Raw genomic sequence first — 7,500 nt, forward strand, 5'->3', positions numbered from 1 at the left:
AACTGCAGTAGAGCTAATACAAGACGGCCAAACTGGAAATATTTTTACTTGGGTTTAAATAAAAGATACCCTAGTAGTGTAAAGGTAGAACTGCCAATTCGAGTGATTTTGAATAACTTGGGATGACCACCATATGGGAAAACTTATACGTACTCACAGGTAGCGCAGCGATCTGAAGTAAGCAGGTAAGCCAATTTAGGTCACTCCCGCTGATAATCTTCCTTTAATCCTCTTAAGCGTTAGTTGAATGAAAACTTTGTCACTGACATCTGAATCCCATGCGCCCTTTGAGATGTTCATTACCTGTCTCTGTTTAATCAAGGTCAATTCCATCATTTGACTCTTGTACCAGCAGTTGCTGCTATAAATTATATGTGACAAATTCCAGTTTATTCTGTGGTTATGTTCATTTATATGGTTGAAAATAGCTGAGTTCTGTTGTCCATACCTAACAGACCTTTTATGTTGTATTAATCTCTGGGGAAGTGATTTTCCTGTAAATCCGATGTAAGATTGGTCACAGTCCAGGCATAGGATTTTGTAAACGCCTGTGTCCTTGGGGGATGTCTTTTGTTGGACGTTAATTAGGGATTTGGCTAAGGTGTTTGGGTAAGTAAATGCAAAATGTTAGATTTTCCGAGAGGCTGGGTCACTGTCTTAATCCTGTCCAGGTGTGAAATTTTTATTTTATTGTTGGGTGTCTCTGTTCTTGTCTTGAGGGGGTCAGTAGAAAATTACGTTTGTTTTGCGAATTACTTTCTCAATCATATGATCAGGATACCTTAAAGACGAAAGCTGCTTACAAATTAGTTCAAATTCTTTTTCCAGGAAATCTGGGGAAAAAATTCCTAAGGCTCTTAAGAATAGGTTGCTGGCTACACCTATCTTGATAGGAATGTCGTGATAGCTAATAAAGTGAATGCAAGAAAGTGAGAACATTGGTTTCCTGTATTTGGTAAATTTGTATTCTGTCGCGTCTCTGATTATTAAAACATCAAGAAAATGAATTTTGTTGTCTGTTTACCATTCAACTTTAAATTTGATGCTAGGCACTAATGCATTTAATTTTGAAAGGAATTCATTAAAATTGCCCCATCTATTATCCCACAATGTTAGAATATCATCTACATATCTCATCCACAGCATGTTTTTGGGTTTTATTGCATTTATTACCGTAGTTTCAAAGTATTCCATGTACAGATTGTTTTAGCCAATCTGTACATGGAATACTTTGAAAATAAAGTAAAGAGATATCAAATCATTAATGAATTGCATTAATATTTCTCCCAGCATATACTGAAGCCTCTAAATGCAAATGTATAATTTATGCGTGAGCGGCAGAAGTACATGTATGTATGTATGTAATATGTTATATATATAAATATATATATATATATATATTATATATAATAGAATTAAATTTATATATATAATATATATAGATATATATGATATATATAGATATATATATAGTATTATATATATATATAGAGATATATATATATATAGTATATATATATATATATATATATATATTATATATATATATATATCTATATATATATATATAGTATAATATATAGATATAATATAGATATATTATATATAGATATAGATATATGATAGATATATAAGATATAGATAATATATATATAGATAGATCATATATATAGATATATAATATATTATATATATATATCTATATATATATATCTATATATCTATACTAGATACTTATAGATATATATATGATATAGATATATAGTATATATATATATATAGATATATATATATATATATATATATATATATATATATATATCACTTTCCACTTTGAAGCACGATCTTCTCCTAGAGTTTTCCTGACTTTGTCCTTATACACAAATTGAATGGTGAACTCTGTCATGCTGCTTAGAGTGTTCTGTGAGACTGGAATGCTTGACCCAAGTGTTTATAGAAACTGTCTGGGTTGTCTTGATTTCCATGACCAAAAAATGCTGCAGCTACATCTGATCCTATGAAGATGTGCAAAGCAATAATGAAAGGACCAATATCCTCAAGACAAATTTAGGAGCAATCATATGTTGCTTGTTGCCTTTTATGCCAAGGTTACCATCAACATGGTGTGAAACATAGGCCGACAACGCTATGATGTCCGTGTCCTCAGCATTTATTATTATTGGAGCTGTTGAACCTTCCAGTCTCAATTTAGAATACATGTATAAGATAATGATGTCAGCTTCTGTATGAAGACATTCAAGGGCTGGAATTCTAACGTCATCAGTATCAGCACTTAAGTTCCAACATTTATTTTGTAAAGAATATAAGAAGAGCACATTTGGTTTCTGCTGATCATGCCATCGAAATTCTTTCATCAAGAACTGTTGTAGCTTGATCTTGTTTTGAGGATTTTGAAAGAGACGGTTAAATTCTTGAGGTGAAGGCAATTTAATGTCCCTCTTTATGTAGACATTGCCAAACCTTCCAATGCCTGACCACGTGTCATGCTCACAGTCTTTTATGTTCACATGGAGATCATATGGGTCATTGACAAATATCACTTGAGAAGCATTGGCGTGACGTGCACATATCATAAAAAATATCTTCTCAGCATAGTCTCCCCTAGTATAAAAGCTTCAATCAAGCTTCAGTCTGTCTTCTGCAAGTGTGGAATGTCTCCACATGAAGCCCATGTCAATCAAAGCTATGGATAGCTCATAGATATTGAGTTCCATAAAGATATTTTTTCAATTAATTTGGATTTATGACTGTTTCTCAGTGAACCATTCATGTTACAAATAGAAAGACATTCACCAGTGATGCGATATTGCATGACTTCTGTAAAGTCAAACTTTTCTTCACTATTCCCTGCTAAAACTATGACATCAGCCACAGCTTTGTTTTCCATTGCATTCGTTTTAGAATTGGATGAAATGCTTTCCTTGTTGGCTGACTGCGTGGAAAAATTCAATCTGGAATTTCTGTGAATTGTTGCACTGAAAGGCAGATTATCAAAAAATATCCTTTGATTGAAACATTATTGGACAATCATTTCGCCATCAGTGTGTGGTGTTTCAAAGTCCTTTATGAGTTATTCTGATGCAATTTGATCTGATATACACAGAACTAGTATCCGACATAGACTACTACTTGGCTAAGTTCACAAAGACATGTTCGATGGTATCCAAGCCTTTGGGCTTGAAGTGTTTGGTCCTGTTTCAGAAGGTTTTCAGGCAGGGCATGAACTTTCCTGCAATTTCCCGCAGTCTTGGAATCTGATTCGACTGCATCCACAGGGAAGAATTCGGCAGGTACGGCTAATGCCTTGCAGTAGACTTCCTCTGCGGGTTGTATGCGGTGGTGCTGTGGACCGTTGTTCCCATCAGGTGAGCCAAGGAGGACCACAGGTCAGACAGGAAGGACAGACCACAGCCTGTGGTGACGTTGTCTAGTACGCCGAAGCGGCTGATCTAACTTGAGAGAAGGGCCTCCGCACATGCACTAGTAGTGGCTTCTGTCATAGGAGTCACCTCAGGCCACCTTGTGGATCAGTCGATGATAGTCAGGAGGTATCTGGCATACCCTGATTGAGGCAAAGGGTGCCACAACATTGATGTGGATGTGACCAAACTGTCGCCCGAGTTGCGGGAAATCCCCCAATCCTGATTCCTTGTGTCAGCTGTTTTTGCTTTTTGGCAAGCCGCACACCTCTTCGCTCACTCCCATACATCTTACCACTTTAGCGTGGTGAGCACTGTGCAGTGGGCTGGCACTTCAGTGTCGGCAGCCTGTTCCCATGTCAGATCTTTGTAATCGTTCCCCAGGTGGATGGAGTTGATCTCGATTCTTGACAGGGCATCAGCCAAGGGGTTCCTCTTCCCTGGGTGCAACCAAACTCAGCGATGGGTGCCAGGTGGCGTTGCTGTCTTGCTGACCATGTGTCTCCTGCCTTCATGAATGTGTGGACCAACGGCTGGTGGTCTGTCATGATGGTGAAGGGGGTGCCTTCTAGGAGGTACCTGAAGTGCTGCACAGCTTGGTAGATGGCCAGCAATTCCCTGTCAAACGTACTGTAGCAGGTCTCTGGCAGCTTGAGCTTTTGGTTGAAGAATGCAAGTGGTCGATCTGTTCCAACACGGCTTCACAGGCAACGTTGCTGGCATCGGTGGTGAGTCTAAGGGGTACGTCAAGATGCCCTCATTAGCTCGAAGGCCCATTGTTGGGGGCTTCCCACTTCAGCTTCTTTGGCTTCACCTTCAGGACTTCCATTAAGGGAATCATGATGCAGGCGATGTTCGGCATGAATCGGCAGTGGTAGTTCACCATGCCAACGAATTCCTGCAGGGACTTGACTGACACTGGCATTCAGAACTCGTTCACTGTGGCCACCTTTGAGGCTATGGGGTGAACACCAGTCGGGGAAATCTCGTGGCCAAGGAAATCTACCCTTTCCACTCCGAAGGTGCATTTGTCAAAACCACCCATATGTGGTTCATGTGTTCTTCTGGGGATTTGGACAAGACCGGGATGTTGTCCATGTAGCAGACGCAGAAAGGAAGATTCCTCAAGATGCTGTCCATCAGGCATTGGAAGGTAGCCCTGGCGTTTCTGAGGCCGAAAGTGGAGTAAGAGAACGTGTGTGTCCCGAACGGCGTGATGATAGCGTCTTAGGAATGTCGTTGGGGTGTACAGGAACTTGGAAGTAGGACTTGAGTAAGTCCATCTTCATGAAGACCTTGGACCCATGAAAGGCCCCGGTGAGGTCCTGCATGTTCAGCAGAGGGTAGTGGTCCAGCGCTGTCATGAGGTTCAGGCGGCGATAGTCCCCACAGGGCCAACAGGTACCATCGGACTTCTTCACCATGTGGAGGGGAGACGCCCATGGAATCAATGCCTTTCTTCAGATTCCCATCCATTCAATGTTGGCTAACCCACGTTTGACGTCCTGGAGCCTCTTGGGTGGCAGAAGGCAGAACTTGGCATGCGTAGGAGGTCCAGTAGTGGAGATGTGGTGGTAGATTCCGTGTTTGGCCGGGGTTCCGGCCACCTGATACAGTTACAGTTTGAAAACGTGGGAAACTCTCACAGTAGGACATTGTACCTGTGCGGTGAGGGGGAGCATACAGTACGTATGCCCGGTCTGGCTGCGAGTGGTCAAGAACAGCAGGTCCCTGTATCTAGTGAATGTTTGCGGCCCACGTTCACCATAAGTCCAGTACGCGCCAGGAAGTCAGCTCCCAGCAGAAGAACCTTGACGTCTGCGATGAGGAAGGCCCAGGATGGACATCTTGATGGTCCAGGTCCCATAGCAGCAGATGGTACTCCCGTTTGCAGCCACAAGTGAGGCCGCAGCGTTGGGTGTGCGGTTGCAGTCCTCCTCTGATGGCAGGAATGCAGGCTGCATCACCCGTGTCCACCAGCATCCTACGTCCCAATATGGCATCACAGATGTAGAACCCCACTGGGTTGGATCCTGTAGAATTTGTAGCCATGGCTGCTGTTGTGGGTGGCCGCCACCCTAGTTTTTGGGAAATGAACAGGGTGATCTGCAATTCCTGACATGCTTCCCGAACTGCTGATGATAATAGCACCAGGATGAATTATTCTTTTTCTGTTGCTGCTGTGGGGGCGCCTTTTTCTGATAAACCGCCTTCATGTCCATCTTGTCAGGTTCCTTCATCACCGCACTGTTGGCTGAAGGCATTGCAGCATTTCTCAAGGCCCTGATGGCCTTTTGGAGCTTCTGGGTCCTGTCCACCAGAGCGTCCATCAGGAGTGTGTCTGCCTCGGTGATCTGCACCCTTATATCTTGTGAAAGGCATCCTAGGAAATTGTCCCACGACAAGCTGATCTCTTTCTTCCGTCCGCCTGCGTTGACTTTCGGCAACAACAGGAGGCCCATCAACTCGTCCCAGACGTCCTTGGGTGATGTGTGTCTACTTGGGTGGCCCTCTCCGTAACGGGAAGGGAGTAGGTCCCAACGAGTTTATTCTTCAGGTTCCCGTAAGCTATCTGACCGGCTTGTGTGTCCAACCATGGGTGAAAACCTCCTCCGGAAGCATCGTCATGACATCGGCCTTGGCTCCCTTGTCCGTGATTCCTCCTACCCTGAAGTGGACGTTCGCCCGCAGGAACCATGATGCCTTATTATGCTGTGAGAATGGTGGCAGTTTGACTGTATGGCCGATTGATACACTTGAGGACATGAGAATGTTGTGGAGGATCTGAGTGTCGTCGGAAGAACTGTATGTGTACTACAGAGTGTCATCCTGGCTGTCGCACACACCAAAACGCAAAAGCGCTGTCCTTAATCTGTGAATGGTGTTGGGTTTGTCAGAAGTCAAGTCTAGACACCGTGTGGTTAAGTTAATGACTTCTGAATGTGGTTGACGTGCGTCGTTAATGGTGGGAGCTCATCCATTTGAATACGCTAAAACACACCTGGAAAGGTGCGCCGTAATGAGTCCGTTAGTGGCGTTGTTGTCAATCGAGGAAAGGACCTTTCAGAGACCTGGACTTTGTGCCACTGTGTGATTCCATTAGAGGTTCTCTGAAGGTAAGCAGCCGTAGTGAGTCCGTTAATGGCAAGGCCAAAATCACTGTGTTTACCGTCCAATCCAGGAGGTCACCAGTTGTGAGGACATAGATCGACAGTTAGATATCTGGATACTGATGCTTTATTGTCTGAGAGCAGGGTATACAATGACAGGTGCGTACGGACATGTAGTACCTAAGTCAGGTCGACAGAGATCCGAACACAGCGAGGCCGACAATTTGTGTTTCTTTACAGACATATAATAAATGATAATATCCACAGACGCAGTCTGTGTACATATGATATTTATATTGGCGGAAAGGCCAGAGAATTCTACATTGATTGATATACATGGGAACTTAGCAAGTCATTGAAATTATAATAAAAACATTGAAAAGACAGTCTTTACAGTACTTCAGCCACTCACGTATAAATCATAAATTTGTATTTAGAGAATTCATTATATGCTAGTAGAAATATTAATGCAATTCATTAATGATTTAATATTTCTTTACTTTTTTCTGTACGGAATGTCAATTAATCATGCTCACACAATGAGTTGTACTTATGCAATGAAAATTAGCATATTAAGGGCAGCCATATTGGAGGTTATTCTCCTTTTATCAATTATGATTGATATAATTTTCAACAAATGCTACATAAATACATGTCTTACTTGTTCTGAGTGCAAATACACTTAAGTGGAAGTACACACCACTGCTGATTATCAACATTATATATATAAATGAATGGCCTAAGAAAACTTGACGGCCACCTTAGTATTTATTTGTCATTTTACGGAGTTAGCCCAAGGTTTTGGGAGGGTCATCCCCAATAATTTTGCACTGTATTAGCACAAAATATAAAAAATATCGTTGAAAGTTTGTCCCCAAATAGTGGTCACGGATCTTTAATATTTTTACTCGACTAAAACGAAAATTTCTCCACATACTTTCCAGTGAACG

This window comes from Macrobrachium nipponense, chromosome 3, assembly GCF_015104395.2.
Source record: "Macrobrachium nipponense isolate FS-2020 chromosome 3, ASM1510439v2, whole genome shotgun sequence".
In the NCBI taxonomy this organism is placed as follows: domain Eukaryota; kingdom Metazoa; phylum Arthropoda; class Malacostraca; order Decapoda; family Palaemonidae; genus Macrobrachium; species Macrobrachium nipponense.